The sequence below is a fragment of the Pieris napi genome, chromosome 15, assembly GCF_905475465.1.
Source record: "Pieris napi chromosome 15, ilPieNapi1.2, whole genome shotgun sequence".
Classification (NCBI taxonomy): domain Eukaryota; kingdom Metazoa; phylum Arthropoda; class Insecta; order Lepidoptera; family Pieridae; genus Pieris; species Pieris napi.
Genome location: NC_062248.1, coordinates 11,120,736 through 11,137,552, shown reverse-complemented (window position 1 = coordinate 11,137,552; position 16,817 = coordinate 11,120,736). Strand labels below are relative to the sequence as shown.

At 33.0% G+C, this 16,817-nt stretch overlaps 1 long non-coding RNA gene across 1 annotated transcript; it reads right to left on the bottom strand.

Annotated features, from left to right (window-relative positions):
- Window positions 1-1,993: 1,993 nt before the first annotated feature.
- On the bottom strand, window positions 1,994-3,260 carry LOC125056962. Its single transcript, XR_007118142.1, has 2 exons — window positions 3,027-3,260; window positions 1,994-2,478 (listed from the first exon to the last, which is right to left on the bottom strand). It is a non-coding gene; the product is annotated as an uncharacterized LOC125056962 (long non-coding RNA).
- Between the last annotated feature and the right edge of the window lie 13,557 nt (window positions 3,261-16,817).

Below are 16,817 nucleotides of genomic sequence, written 5' to 3'. Positions count from 1 at the left end.
ACTTTCTTTCCATGTCGTATTAACATTTGCTCGAACGTTGAAGGAAAACATCGTGAGGAAACCGACATGTCTTAGACCCAAAAAGTCGACGGCGTGTGTCAGGCACTGGAGGCTGAACACCTACTTGCCTATTAGATTTAAAAATGATCATGAAACAGATTCAGAAATCTGAGGCCAAGATCTAAAGAGGTTGTACCGCCACTGATTTTTTTTTTGTAAGGAGCTGCAACCATTACACCATGATCCTCATGACATCTTAAGTAGTTAATTGTTAATATTAGTAAAATATTTAATAATAGTATAACACGGTAAATAATAATGGTATGAAACGGGTTTCGACGCAAAATAACATAGTATTGTAAAACAGATTACTAGACGTAATAAGCCGGGTCCCAAAAGAGCTATGTTAGCGACGTAGCTGCGATTGCATTTTAAACTTTCATTACCCAGGAAGTGTTTGTCTAACTCTAACTTGAGTTAACGAATTCGATTTACAAGTTACAACCCTTTTAATAATATAGTAGTATTTAATTAAGCTGGGATATTTTACTTAATTTTAAGTTTTCGTGGTTTATCTCACTTAAAATAATAATTCAATTGTTTCTTTGTCACATTTACACATGATATGGATTTTTATGTTTCCACTACAGTACTTTTAGTTATTATGTAATTAAATTTCTTTTGTTTTTATCATATTTGTTTGACATTTAATTTCAATGTTGTGTCGACCACAATTATATTACATTATTCTCCATAACAAAAATCCAATTTAATAATAATAAAAAGCCAAATGACTGAATCATACATTTTTCCATGTAAACAAATAGTTGCTTATAATTTAAGGACTGAAGTTCTCTTAGGTCTCTAGGTCTTCCTTAAAAGATATATAAAGAAATTTTGCTTTTTAGAATACTTGTAAGGGTATTATAATCCAAGTCTTATTTCAATAAAGTATTACTACGATACGATTATTTAAATATGTTTTTATATAATATCTACTTAGTATTGTTAATTAAATCTGAGAACGTCAAGGTGCTGTACCATACAGGTCATTTTAAGTTCATGTCATAAAACTCGAAGATCGCCATGATCGTACAACAATGACGGATTTAAAAAAAATCCGAAATTCACTTTTTATCATATTTGGATAATACATTGACTAAATATTCATTTAAAAAAAATCCATATGTTTTAAATTTCAAATTAATCAGTCGATAAAGTGACCGATTTGTTAGACGCTTATTGATTTTTCTAGAAAACTGTGTAATTTAATTATAATATTTTTATTTTGTTTCAAAAGAAACCCTATTGTTTGCTTGTATGCCAATGTTCATAATTACAGAATATAAATTAAAATGTTAAGACCAAAAACTAACATGATTATATTATTTTGAAATGGCTGCCCTGTAAAGTTTACTATTTGTCAGATCCGTCACTATTCTACGACTATGCCGACTGATGATTCTACATCTACATTTTTGTCTATGTTCACGGTATCAAAATACTCGATACAATGACTTACTACAAATCAAGTATTTGTATAGTAAATGATAGTACTGTGATATCTGTATTGGATTGCCTATTTATTAATGCCACATTACTGTGGGTCAAAGTAATAATTGTGATTGGTTTTTAACATCGGAAGTTTAAACATTAGGAACTCCCTAAGCGCAATCAACGTTAAAACTACGACTTAAGTGCTGGAATAAATCGTTGAAGATTTATACACCACGCTTGCACTAATGGCTAATATTTTTCAGTGCATTTCTGCATGTGAACCGGTGACTGTAGGGTTGACTTGGGATGAAATATAGCGGGCAGCTGCAGGGTTAATATATCAATGTCATCTCTCATTACGCACGGTGTTTTGTGGTCCTGTTTTTCTTTAAATTTTTACTTAGATTTTTGTGCTAAAAAGTAAACTGTAAAGATTATATAAAAATGCGTGCGTCTAAAGTACACATGTCAGAAGTGAAACTTCTTTGCTAAACTAACTTTGAGTATTAAGCCAGAAAGGAGACGCCATCACTCGAACGATGCTAATTAATTTTTCTGCCAAAACATCGGCGGGGGACGAGGCACTCACACAGACAAAATTTTACTACAGAAACAAATTGCACAATGTTTGTACACACGCAAACAAACCTAATTTGCTTACACAAGAGTAACCGCAACGCACACATTAAAAAAAATCGTATCTTTACACGTTACATGTACAGCACACATACGCAACAATCCCGAGATAATTAGAGCTACCACCATGTCGATAAGGAATGTCGATAAAATTTATTAATAGGAATATTATTCAATGTAGGTGTTGCTGATTCCTTTAATTTTCTTTTGTTGTTAGCCAGCAACAAGAAACATGACGTATCAAAATGATCGGAGCAAACTTTACTTGTACGTTTGGGTAGCCATGTTCTGTGATTTTCACAAGCTTTTATCCATTGTTGTCGACGGATAGGGTCTTTTGGAAATCTATAATAAAAATAAAACTGTTTTATTTCAAACTAAAAAAATGTATCCATAATTACATTATATTGTTCATTCGTTCAATAATTCATCGATAAAAAAATAATATGTGTCCCCTCTCTAAAATGACGTAAACCGGCGTTGGTGTGGCTAACTACCAACTTAGGAAAATAACCATTATTAGGATAAATTCATGTGATAAATTTTTATAATATTTCACGTCCTTTCTTCATTAATTAAAGACATTAGTATAATAAGAAAATTTGAAGTGTCGGGTAAACCTTCAAAGTACTTGTGAGTGAATCCACGAATAGGACAACTAATCAATAGTAAAGCATATTTACTTAAGTCATTGAACAATATGATCGCTATGTAAGTACCATCTGTTAGTAAAAAAAATATGCAAATAAAAAAATTAAGCCACAAAAAACGTCGTAGTGCGGAACTTTGCAATAAACTGGCAACATTGACCCGGCATTACTCGGCAATGAATATTTATTTGATTTTCACGTATTCTTATAATATACGATAATATTACTTAAGAAAATACCTACAGATGAAATGTCACGTTGTCTTTTTGTACACTCGATGTGTCAGACCTTTTTTTACAGCCGAATACACTGCATCCAGTCATTTTTGTCGGAGCTCTTTACACTAACAAGCGTCATACCGGAATGGCGCGGAAGGGTCGAGAAACAGTTTTATATAACGCGTATGTCCAGCGGGTTCGTACTTTGACAGAGGGGGACGCGCGTAAAGGCGACTCCTTTCTGGCTTAATACTCAAAGTAAACTAATTTTTAAGTCTTGTTCGTATTTATAGAAATCTAAAAATTTCCGAGACTTAGAGGAAGGGAAAATGGAAGATATGTTAGGAATTTAATTGTCATTAAAATATTAAAAGTGCCGAAAATTAATACATATAATAAATTTAATTTTTTAAATTTATTTCTTCGCTAATAAAAACATGTGGCATTTTAATTTACAATCCATCATTGGGATTTCAATAAAATATAAAATCCAAATATGTCATAATATCTCTTTACGAAATTTTAATTTTAAAAATATAATTTCTATAAGTTAACTCGCCCTTCTCACTCAATCAGTCTCAATAGCTCTCTCCCTTTTCTCCGACAAAAACGCTGCACATCTCATCGTGACGTATCCGTAAAAATTTTACCCTCGTGTACCTAAAGAAGTTTCACTTCAATAAAAAGTAAATTTATTACAGTTAAAGAGCCTACTTCAAGAAAATCTTTCGTTAAATTTATTTTAACCACGTTTGCTCATTTGAGTTATAAAGTTAGAAATGTCCGCACAGTATAGCTCAAAGAGAAATTGTCTCCTTTTTTTTTAAATAAATCGAATGTTACTATTGACCTGAAGCGCTTTGACAGGATTATGGAGGTATTTCATCACGAGTAGAACTATTGCTTCTATTTTTTCTACCCGATGTTGATGAAATGTGTAAAATTTGAAAAATGAGGTTATACATTATAAACATTCATAATCTTTATTTGATTATGAATTTTATAATACTGCTATATTCTTATACTACTACTTCTACACTTGAAAAATAAAACATATTATTTTCGTTTCTCCATATATTTTGTATGCCTTGTACCAATTAAAAAGCCCCGATCGCCCCAGCGTTTGTAAAGCATTGTTGGCGCAGTCTCGACAAGCGATGAGAGCTGTTACAATATTGACGGACAACGCTAGATGTAGTTTATTAAATTACCAATACTTATTAGAAGTAGTTTTATTAGAACTTCAATTTCTACTGGAGATATTGAAGATATAAGAACGACTCTTGGCGTATACTTGTGTGTTTGGTAATAGGAAACTTTAAACTGTATTACTTTTGGGAATTATCATTCAATAAATGATTATTTGCGTGAGTTAACACTTTAGTTGTTATAAATTATGTACGATACAAATAATATAAGAATTGACCAATTCATATGACTAATAATGTAAAATACCTTTCGACAAATTTGCGCGCTATTGTGTGTGGCATAATATGCGATACGATTGTACCACCTTACACATTGTTATACCATATTCTTGCAATAAATTATTATTATTAGAAACATTCACCATAATACTTACGTGCGTTTTAACTTCTGAACCAACTTTTTGTTTATGCGCAATTTTATATTCGAAGCATATCAGAGTAAAAGAAGTTGATGTCCTTACTCACATTAATAAGGTCAAAAAAGTATGATTTAGATAATATGCAGCTTGACTTGAGATATACCTAAACGTTTCCATGTTTTACGGCACTAATTGAAAACTTATTTCTATGTGCGCAAATAATATCCTATTTCACCATGCCTGCTGATAGAGGACAAATCTTTGTTTTTAATTTATTTTATTACTATTTATTACTTAAGATGCCAAGTGGAACATGGTGCAATGGTTGCAGCTACTTACAAACGTTGTGTAAAAAAAAAACTTGGCGATTAAAAAGAGTGGCGGAGAGTTTATTGCCAGTTCTTCTCTTCCGTTCTCTGAGAACTGGCAGTAAATGTAAAATTAGAAGCATTTAATGTATATTTATTTTTTGACGTTCATAAGTGTACATTGTGTTACCTATATGAATAAATGATTTTTGACTTAGACTTTGGATACTCGCCCGTACGGTGAAGAAAATCATCGTATGGAAATGTACTTTATCAAGTTATATTCATATAGCTGTATTAGTAAACATACATAGCACAACCCCTTACCAGTTTTTGTTGATAACAATAATCTTATTTTCTCGACTCCTCTCAAAAGATCTTAGTAATTAAAACGGCAATGTAAACAGCATTTAAGGGTTGAGATCCAACAGATAGGTCACGTCGTAAACTTGACTGAAGAGTTGTGGTTGCCTTATTATATTTAATTCGACTTACTTATTAAGCTAAATCTAATTTTAGTGGTATAATCTTAGAATAGGCTCTGTGACACAGATAGATGTTTTAAATATTTCTTATTCAACAAATGATAATGTATACCATGAATATTATTTATTGTATGTGAGAATTTACAAGAATTGCATTATTTATAATTAGTTATAAAAAAAAAACAAAACAAAAACTAATTATTCAGTTTAAAACATTTTTCAATGGTATTTGTAATTTTGTATTTGTAGAATTTAGAATCTATCCATTACGAAACAATATAATATTGTAGATTAAATCGTGTCGCATTCTCACGGAAAAATGTGTGTCCGCCCTCTTAAACCTGAATCTTTACGCCTTATTGCTCCCAGGGTCTCAACTTATTTCATTACACTCCAAATGAGGGACAATTTGAAATTCAAATGGTTTAATTTTTCCCCTAATCACACGTAAAGTCGCGAAGTTACGACCGATTATCACGGCTCAGTGTGACGATCGTTTAATTTTGCTTTGGCGTAATTTCTGTTTTTTTGCAGTTGTCTGCTATATACAAGAAAGTTTATTACAGCATCTTATGTTTATTTGATTTAATTCTAGATATTTATTGTTAAATGTATATCTATTCACTTGTAATAGTAATTTATTTATTTCTTTTCCTTATTTTTACAGTAACTTAATACTAATACAATAGAAAACTATACTAAAACACAATATAAAGATAACAAGTAAAAACTTAAAACCTAAACCTTTTTATAACTAATTATATATAATGCAATTCTTGTGAATTCAGCCAGTGTGCGACTAAATATATCCGTCTCACAGGCAATAGTGTTTAGGGTGCGAAGACACGCGTAAATGGTGCTTCTCTGAGTTAGCTCGTACGCGTCCGAGGCACTGCCAGCAATTGCAACCGCTTACCACGCCGAGTGTGGTTATTTGGCACACGCAGCACCAGTCTCTCCAACATTTCCGCATTATATATTCTACCTCTAAGTATCTTAAAAAAATATAACGTGATACTAAGGTCCCTCCTTACCTCAAACTTGTGTATAATATAATTCTATAAGGATTATTTATCTATAGAAATTAATATGTTTCTTTATTATATACTAGATGGCGCTAGCAGAAATCGAGGTTGGCAAAAGCAGTTTGTTTGAATTGAATTTGATTGAATTCAATATTATTTAATTGTAAGGATATTGTAAAAAGCTTTAAAAAAGATTTATAGAGTAGTTGTTTTTTATTTTCAGGTAGGATAGTGTTATTTAAGCTAAAGATAATGTAATTAGTATAGTGTGTAAGTACCAAAATATAAACTTTATTTTCAGAGCAACACAATTGTTTATCTGAATTTTCAATTCCAAATAAAATAAGATATATTATCTTTCATTTATATAACATTTAATTAGATGGAATTTCAGCGCAGACGAATCAGTCACCCACGTAGTCCTGGATTGGCTGGCTGTGGCTAACCACGGTACAGAAAGCCTCGGAGCAGTGAGGTCGCTCTGTAAAGCCTGCGAATTGCCCAGGAGACTTATGTGCTTATGGAAGGAGCTAGGCTGGCTTAGTTAGTAACGTTAGTAACTAACGTATCCGATATTTTATTACTTATTTTGTTATTCGGAGCGGAGAAGAATCCACCAAAAAAGTGATAACTATCATCGGTCCAGCCGATCTTGAGTTATAAGTGGTGTAACTAACACGACTTTGTTTTATATGTTTAGATAACGCCTAAAACATTAGATAATTACTATTTTTTAAACAAATTTTAATTAAAAAAATATATATATTTTTATTTATACTGGTCATTACGTAATATAACTTGAGCATTTTACATTTCTAGGCGGTTTTTTATTGTAGTGTTAGTGTTACACTTCTTGTACAGGGAAGTGAACGAAGAAGTGGGCAGCGTGAGTATGTAAATAACATGTAAATATTATTCGTTTCATTCATTCAGTCACTTCTCACGCTGCTATTGCAATTGTTGTGGTTTTGTGACATAGACGATATTGAAGAAAAAGTATTACCGGAAGTATATTTCCGGTAGAGGCAGGAGTAGTTTAGTATAAATGTTGTATTTAAAAAACAATAATCACTTTCAATATATGTTTCACAAACTGATTTATCAAAAACGATTTTCGTACTGATATTCAATGATAACAATTGAACATTTGCATTTTTATATTATTTCTATGAACGTTTGAACAAAAAAGTTTTCAAATGACTAATTGAAGGGACAAAAAGAAACAGCGATTCCATACAGACGCCTGCTGTTTTTGAAAAATCGGGACCAATTTATAAGAAAAACTCAAAGCTTTATAAATATTCATGATTAATGTGTGGATTTTGTATTTCATTAAAATACAATGCTTTTAAAGTTCTATTTCGAGGAAATTTATAATTGAAGATAGGGAAGTAGATTTAAGAAATTGTTACTTTATTATTCTCCTTTCTGAATCTTCTCATAAGTATGCTTTAGAGGAACGGTATACCTACTGATAAACAACAAATAAAAATGATTATTTTCAAGTTAAAAGAATGCACACTGCACAGGTTACATTCAATGGTTTTAGAGTCTGTGCTTAGTGCACAGAATAAGCACTTATTAATTCTTGACATAACAGTTGTCAGAAGAAATATTTCTGGCAGCCGTGTATCGATAATTATATTTTTTTTGTATATACATGTTTGCGCTATATCACTGACAAGAGTGACAATTGTCACCATTGAAAATATGTTTTTTTACGGACGGTTGACGTCTCAGAAAAGGAAGCGCTATTAAGTCTTGAGCGTATGCGTAATACAATTCCCTATTTTTCTTACGATTTATCCTTCACCCATATTTTACTATTTGCTGCTGATTAGAGAGGACAGGAACGATGCCAACCAACCAATTAATTTCTCGAGCCGTATAATTTTTCTATTTTTGATATTTTGCTTTCTGAAGGTCGTGTAAGTGGCACCGCACAACTTCCTCCACTCTCCCCTGTCTTCGACAAGCCTCTGCGCATGGGTGATGGTAAGTATGGTAATGCTTGTAAATTTAGACGAGAGACAACCCGACGCATGGACGCCGCCATCATCCCCTATCTCTTGTATACATCGTCCTCCATAAATAGACTGTGCCTAGATTTTGTTAAGAACTTCGACATGGTTATTCCTGTGGCTTGTTTTAGCAGTTCACGAAACTTAATTAGTATACACCGCAATTACTATATTTACATAATTAATTTACGATGCTGTTAAGACCACGTGGAAGGGACCACTTGCTTTATATTCTATTGACCCTGCCCCTGCCAACAAACAATCTGTTAGCCACGTCCTGGGTTCGAATAATTCTTCGTCATCAATAAATAATCATTTATTCTTCGATTATTAGACTTCATTTATCAATTGTGGTTACAATAATTTAACGTATTAATGTAACATAAAACAATAAATAACCTTAAAATATAATGAATAAAATATATTATTAAACGGATTTCATTTAGGCAATAATATTTGACGTATTTATTATATTTTTATTTTGTTTCTACGTAAAAAAAATCTCAAAATGTAGATAAAATCCTTATTGCATTCATTGTTCATTCCAATCAGTCTGTTATTCAAATGTGTTTTACCTTCCGTTTATCTAAAATTATTTGAAGAAGATAGTAAACACTTTTTAAATTTATTTATGGTGATTGAAAGAATCCATTTAAATATGTAAACTATGGTTTTTATTTGTGGCCTTAATTTATTCTTGTTGTTATCATATAGGTGGGACCGAAGTTATTGCACCACCACTTTTGCTTTTCTTTTTGCAAAGCCGGCAAGTGGCAACCGGGTAGGAGGCTCATCTGATGTTAAGATGGACCAATGGACACTCGCACTGCCAGAAGGCTTGCAAGCGCACTGCCGGCCTTTTAAGATTTGGTACGCTCTTTTCTTGAGGGACCCTAAGTCGAATTGGTTCGGAAATACATCAGTGGGCAGCTTCCACATAGTGGTGATGCGTGCACTTTATGCAAGCAACAACTTAAGGGCCTTCAAACGAAGTATCATCTTAAGGCCGGCAATTCCCTAGTTCCTAAGTTCCTAAGTTGGCGATGTCTGAACCACCAACCGTCTGATGAAGACAAGTCGTTAGTCCAGCGCTAGCTCTGTGCCGTTGTGTCGGACATGCGTGCCATCATTGTACGTGAGTTATGAAATAGAAAGGCACTTGTGTCTCTACGCCTGTTCACTATAATGCCTCGTACAAGGCAAGAATAAAGAAAAATGAAAATTTTTATTATCTTTATTTTCTCAAATACGTGATACAAAATATCTTTCGTCAAAAGCTAATTGCCATATCACTGTGTCAGACATTATATTTCCAAGAAATGTAACAATGATATGAATGTAAATATATTATGTAGACGCTTCAAAGTGAATTCTAGATGAAAGGAAAACATTGTAGATATTCTGTTGTATTCGACGAAGTAATCTGTATCACAGTTTGCTTAAGCAAAACACACTTTATGTATTCCGTTAAGTTATAACTTCTTTAATAATAGCAATGAATTATAATGAATATTAAAACCAACTGCTTTGCAACTGCAACACTATGCAGAAGTTACTATCACGTTAAATATTTTGTATTATTATTAGTACGTTAATAATGGCTAATAGTTGGACGCCTGGATAATTTAGAATATACATATTCTATTGTGACCTAATTCTTTTAATCATTCAAAGGTTTCATTAAATTATTATTTACAGCAACAGCAAATTTCAGATCAGCAGCAATTACTCTGTAATTGCTGCTGATCTGAAAGCGATAGCGATAGCGAACCTTTTCATTATTCAACTTTATTCGATCCCAAAGTATCGATATAAGCGGTATGGGAGTGAGAGTTTAAAACGACAGTCTAAGCATTTGTTGTGATTGGGTTAACGGAATACCATGACGTATTCTGTCACGTGTAAACTCGTGTTGGACTAGAGATGTTCGCTATATATCGATATCGCTGAAGTTACAGACACCTGCGTCGTTGAAGCAAGGTTATGCACCTCAAGAGACTTATAAAAGCCTCTATGTATAAAAAAAAACGACTCGGTTTACGTGTCAGACATGAATGAGTAAAAATATGTCATACCTACTTTCAACTAGAAATTTGGTGTTCACTATAATTATTGTTATAATTTACAGAAAAGTTAGGTCTAAATATCTATAGTTGCTCCCCTCACACTTTTAAGTAAATCCTTTAGCTTTTATAATTTATAAATCGATGTATTTTTTCTCTTCGTGTTTGCCTATATTTCTTATGTAGCAGTGTGCCGAACGTTGGCAAGCTTTTGTTATAAAATAAATAAACCATTTTAAATATCCATTTATATCTTATCTGCGAAGCCAGAACTTAAAACATAAGCAGAACATAAAAGCTAAAAATATAACAGGTACCAAAACAATATAGAGTGTCAAATACAGGGCATTTATTATGTGGAACAACAGAAGTTACGCAGTTATAACGAACATTGTTACACATTTCCAAATAACGATAACGAACAATTAAGGTATCTTTGTTGTGTGTCGTTTAAAATAAGACAAATGTATGTTGAATTTACTTCAGATTTTCGATGTTAAAAATGGATTTTATAATGTTGTATGTTGGGAGTTCGAGACTATTCTAAACAATGTAGTCAGGAAATGAACTGATTTATTCCCGATTAATGTGATAAATAGATAGTATTGTCTTTGATTGACATAACCTTTACACATTTAAAGAAAAAACTTTTTGACCGGATTGAAGTTATGTATTATTATAAATTTACAACTATTTAAGATTTTTATTGATTAATATACACTGTCAAAAAATCACGATACTAAATATTACAGAAAACCGTTGAACCAGCTGCCCACTGAAGTATTTTGGCGATTAAAAGAATGGCGGAGAGTTTATTGCCAGTTCTTCTCTTCCGTTCTACGCTCTTGATTTGAGAACTGGCAGTAAATGTAAAATAAGAAGCATTTAATGTGTATTTATTTTTTGACGTTTATAAGTGTACATTGTGTTACCTATATGAATAAATTATTTTTGACTTGACTTGATTTCCGAACAAATTCGACTTCGGGTCCTTCAAGAAAAGAGCGTACCAATTCTCAAAAGTCCGGCAACGCACTTACGAGTCTTCTGGGAATGAATCCATGGACGGCGGTATCACTTAACATCATAGTGCCCGTTTGCCTCCTTTACATAAAAAAATGTAATAGACGAAAAATATCGAGGCTTCACAGAAAGTAATCAATGGCTACTTGTGTTGGGAAACGTCTCTCTACATGAACATATTTTTTTGTTAAAGTATGCTGGTATGTGTAAGCGAGTGTGCGTGGGTGTATTGGGTGGAGGGAGGGGCCATGTGTGAATGGGCTACATATACTAGTTTGTTTCTTGTGCTTGTGCTTGTCTTGTACACAAAATATTGTAAACCTATTTTAAAAGAGTTAGTGTGGAGTTTCTTGCCCATTCTTCTCCACACGAAACTACCTTTTGGAAGGGGCAACTAGAATCTTCTTTGTATTTTGTTTGACGTTCAAAGGTGCCATTTTAGGTGGTCTAATTGAAATAAATGACTTGACTTGACTTGTTTTGTGTACATTAGTCATGTATCAAATTTATTTTTCATACATCAGATTAACCTACCTAAAAGTCATGGGTATAGGCTTAGCTGACTTTATATAAATTCCAACGTTCATATTATAACAGATTTCCTTTTTGTGACAAGACAGACAGCAGTGACATATTAAACTTTTCTTACGTACAAATCCTTGCACATTTGATATTTTAGCTCTGAGGAAATTCTTGCATTGGATAAAGGAAAATAGGACAATGGAGTACAAAAGCGGCAACGACTTGCATTTTTACCCGCGCGGAATAAGACCCGCTGATTTTCTGATAGCGCTGTGTTCCTGGTTTTATAATTGGAATCTCTTTATTACTTAAAGTGGCTAGTTTTGATATCAAGTAGATTCCATATTACGGTAATGTGTAAAATATATTTATTTATTCTTTATTACCTTCATATAATCAAAAACATACACATAACAAAAATAAAAAAAACAGATTACAAAAGTTATATGACAACGGGCGGCCTTATCGCTAACAAGCGATTTCTTTCGGGCAACCCTAAAGTGGAACAATGAAAAAGAAACACCTACAGAGGGTAGAGTACAAGTAATGCAAAAATTATTAACAAAAAAATATTGGTTGTTTGTAAAGTAGGTTTACGATCGAGATGTTTACGTGATAACGTCTTATTGGTGATATAAGTTTTTGGGAAGTAAGGAATTAATGAAGATAACAATTTTTTCAAATTTTAAATTACATCTATCGTTTTATTCACACTTTTGATGATAAATTTCGGGTGTAAAATGACAAGTTTACTTATTCGACTATGATATACATTTTTCTTCATACATTCACGGAATGACTGGCAGCGCTCGAGATGAGACGGGAGATCGGTCCGTCTCTCTCTCGTTATACCTGCGATCGCGCTCGTGAGGTTTTGGTGTGACACAAGTTTCTGAACATGTCACCCGACTAAAACGATTTTAAAGACGTTATCACGTCAAAAAAACTCAAAATAACACGTTATAACTAAAATAAAATAAAGTAAAATCTAAAGAATAAAAATATGAAGAAACAAAAATTTCAAATACAATCAAAAGGTTAACAGAGTCACAATGATTAATACATATCAGCAGAGCTAATTACGAGGCAGATAGAAAATGATAAAAAAGGAGCTTTTTAAATAAATTTAAATTTAAGAAGGCAGCTTGTAGTTTATTGCTTATCAGAATGCGAAATCGTAAAATGACTGCTTCACGACTGATTTGAGCGCGACCGCCGCTGCGAAAACCGCTGTGTGTGTTCGAAAAGTGAGTTACAGAATCGCAGGGCTGTTTTAAAACAAAAAGATTGTACCTAACACACGACGGTTTTGTGTGAGAGCCGGTTTCTTTATCTAATTGAGCACATAGATCCATCAATTCAATCCAAGATTCAAATACTGTATCAAGACTAATTATTCCTAGCATGACGTGAAAATGTTGTACATTAAACAATGATTATAAACTTACAGTTAGCGAAAGGTCGGTCGTTACAAAATAATTTCATTAATTACAAGGCTATTTAGGGCAACAAAGGCCGTACTTTCAAGGCCATTGTAAAATTATTTTACTTTTTCAGGCAATTAATACGAAGTTTTTTCCATTGGCTATTTAGATGTTTATTCTTATAAGGGTCATTCACATTCATCTCTTTGATTTTTAAAGAATTATTGATACACATGATTACTACACATTTTAATCGAAGATATTTACGGGATATAAACGAGAAATAAAAAATTAAACTTTTGTCTAACGTTTCTTTGACTTAAAGAAGCGACTTAATTACTTTATTAGAGCTAATTAAGAATATAAGAGTAATAATAATAAGTAATAATTTATAAATTTCCCCTTGAAACGCGTCCTTGAAAGAAACAATACTGGATAAGACCCAGCCATGTGCGAACGAAGCTATCTCTCTATTCTTAAAACGGCATTTCTTTGAAGGTTTCTCAGCAAAAAGTCCTACCGAAATACAAATATATAATGGGCACGTTTCCAATTGACGATAATAATAATAAATATTTTCATTATTGTTTTTTTTGTAGACTTCTAGATCAGACTTCTGCGCCTGACACGTGATTGAAACAATCCTGAGATACTAAACATTAGTATATATTTTTCGTATATATTACTTTAAATCGCTAATAAAATTATGTGTGATGAATGAATATTATTTTATTAGTTAACTCAAATATTACGTATGTTTAAAGAAAAACACTTTTTACCGGATTAAAGTTATGTATTATTATAAATTTACAACTATTTGACATAATTCTCTCAGGGGGCACACTAGTGCTCATGTTAAGGACTCTTACCATTTTGTGGAAACATTGAGAGATCTCAAATTACTCCACAATGAAACCATGGTGAGTTTTGACATTGAGTCACTATTTACAAACTTACCACTAAATGACTGCCTAGTCCCTAGATATCATTGCAAAAAGACTTAGGGAACAGAACATGTCACCAGATTATGTAGATATTGTAAAACACTGTCTCACATCAGGATACTTAATGTGGAAAGATGAGTTCTATGTGCAGGTTGATGGAGTAGCCATGGGTTCTCCAGTGTCACCTATAGTCGCTGACATCTTCATGGAGGACTTTGAGGAGAGAGCTCTGGCCAATACCCCGGTTAAACCTCGACTGTACAAGAGATATGTCGATGACACATTTGTAGTACTCCCCAATGACAAAATATCTGCATTTCTAGCACATTTAAATTCAATACACAAGAACATTAAATTTACTGTTGAACAAGAAAACAACAACTGTCTGCCCTTTTTAGACATTTTAATTATACGCAAAGCAGATGGCACACTAGGTCACACAATACACAGGAAGGCAACCCACACAGATAGGTACCTCAATGGTGAATCCCACCACCACCCTTCACAACTGCTTTCTGTCGGTAAATGTTTGTTTCAGAGAGCCCAACGTCTTTGTGATGATGCCCACCTCGAGGAGGAACTACAGCATGTCAAACAGGTGCTACACCGAAACAAGCTGCGCATCCCCCGGCTACATCACAAAAACAAAAACAAGACACAAACAGTTCCCCGCCAGCCAGCTTACTTGCCATATGTAAAGGGAGTTACAGATAGAATTAGCCGGATCCTAAAACGAGCTTCTATTCATACAATTTTCAAGCCGCACAAGAAGATTCAGCAATTCCTAAGACCAATCAAAAGTAACACCCCATTGCAAGATGCAGGTATATACAAACTGGATTGCGACTGTGGCCTGTCTTACATAGGGCAAACTAAACGCAATATGTCCAGCAGACTCAAAGAACACATTGCAGACATAAGACATAGACGACACACAAAATCAGCAGTCTGTGAACACATACTAGATAGGCCTAATCACTACATACGCTTTGACCAACCGAAAGTACTTGCGAAAGAGAAAAGATTCTTCCCAAGATTGGTACGCGAAGCCATTGAAATCAAAAAACACCCCAATTTCAATAGAGAAGACGGCCTAAAATTGTCAAACACCTGGGATCCAATAATATCCAAATTAAAATCTCAAAAAGAAAAACAATCCGCGAAAATAGAGGACACCGTGAGCCATTTTTGCCAAAACCCTCCATCTTTTAGTCGATACCAACTCCGGGGAAATAAATACAAATAATGCAACTTTCTCTGCAGCTGTGATACTTTTTGACATTCAACATCTTTTGTCTTCAGTCACCGTGACCACGCACGCTGTAAAGCACGCGAAACGTCGGATAAATTTAAAATTATGTCAAATAGTTGTAAATTTATAATAATACATAACTTTAATCCGGTAAAAAGTGTTTTTCTTTAAATGTTATGAGTTATGTTAATCAAAGACAATATTACGTATGTTTTTTTTACTGTCCCTTTCACTGTAAAATGTTTTAATTGCTTTGTGTTCTATTAGTATTGCCTAAATAACTATATGTCTTAGGGTCTGTTTCACAATGCACGGATAAGTTCTACATAAGTTCCATATTAGCTATTTATTAATTATTGGTAGGATAAACACTATTGTTGCGTTTCACGACTGTCAGATAGCGCTATTCGTCACATAAAGTCCATCATAAGTTAAGAGTCCGATGGATGTCAAATAGCACAATTTATCTTCAAAATAATTTATGTATTGCATAGCTATTTGGTACTTTATCCATACATTGTAAAACAGACCCTTAGTATATATTATGTCGAAGTTTTGCACTTGTTGCAATCAACTTATCTAAATTTTTTTAAACTCACTATGTTGCCTGGAAGAAATCGCTTGCGATAAGGCCGCCAGTTGTCCTCCTCTTTATTAATTTATTATAGTGTACTGTATTTCTGCATACTTACAACGAAGTGTTAATAAATAAATAAGTACACTTTCTCAAAAGTTAAAATTGTAAATTGCCAGCAACGGCTACTAAATACGTGGTTATAATCCACATAATTATCAAGTGCGGTATTAGTATTCTGGTTTTCAGCGGGTATTGTGAACGGTTTGTGGTTTTATTGTTGGATTTTGGTGAATTGCATTAAATATATTTTATTCTCCATCTAACGCAATGGACAAATTAGGCACCCCTAATTATAGGCTAGCTAATACTTTTTAGCCTAGTGACAGGACGCGGAGCCAACCCGGAAGAAGTACCCGGAAGAAAAGAAGCGACTTTGAACTGTTCCAATGGTAGGTTAATAGTAGGTTTTGTTTTCAATTAATTAGCTATAAATATATTTTAAAAATAAATCTTTATTTATTTTCTACTCAAAGGTATTATTTTATTTACTATAACAGTAGACACATAAAAAATGTGTGTTATGACAGAATTAACAAATTTATATT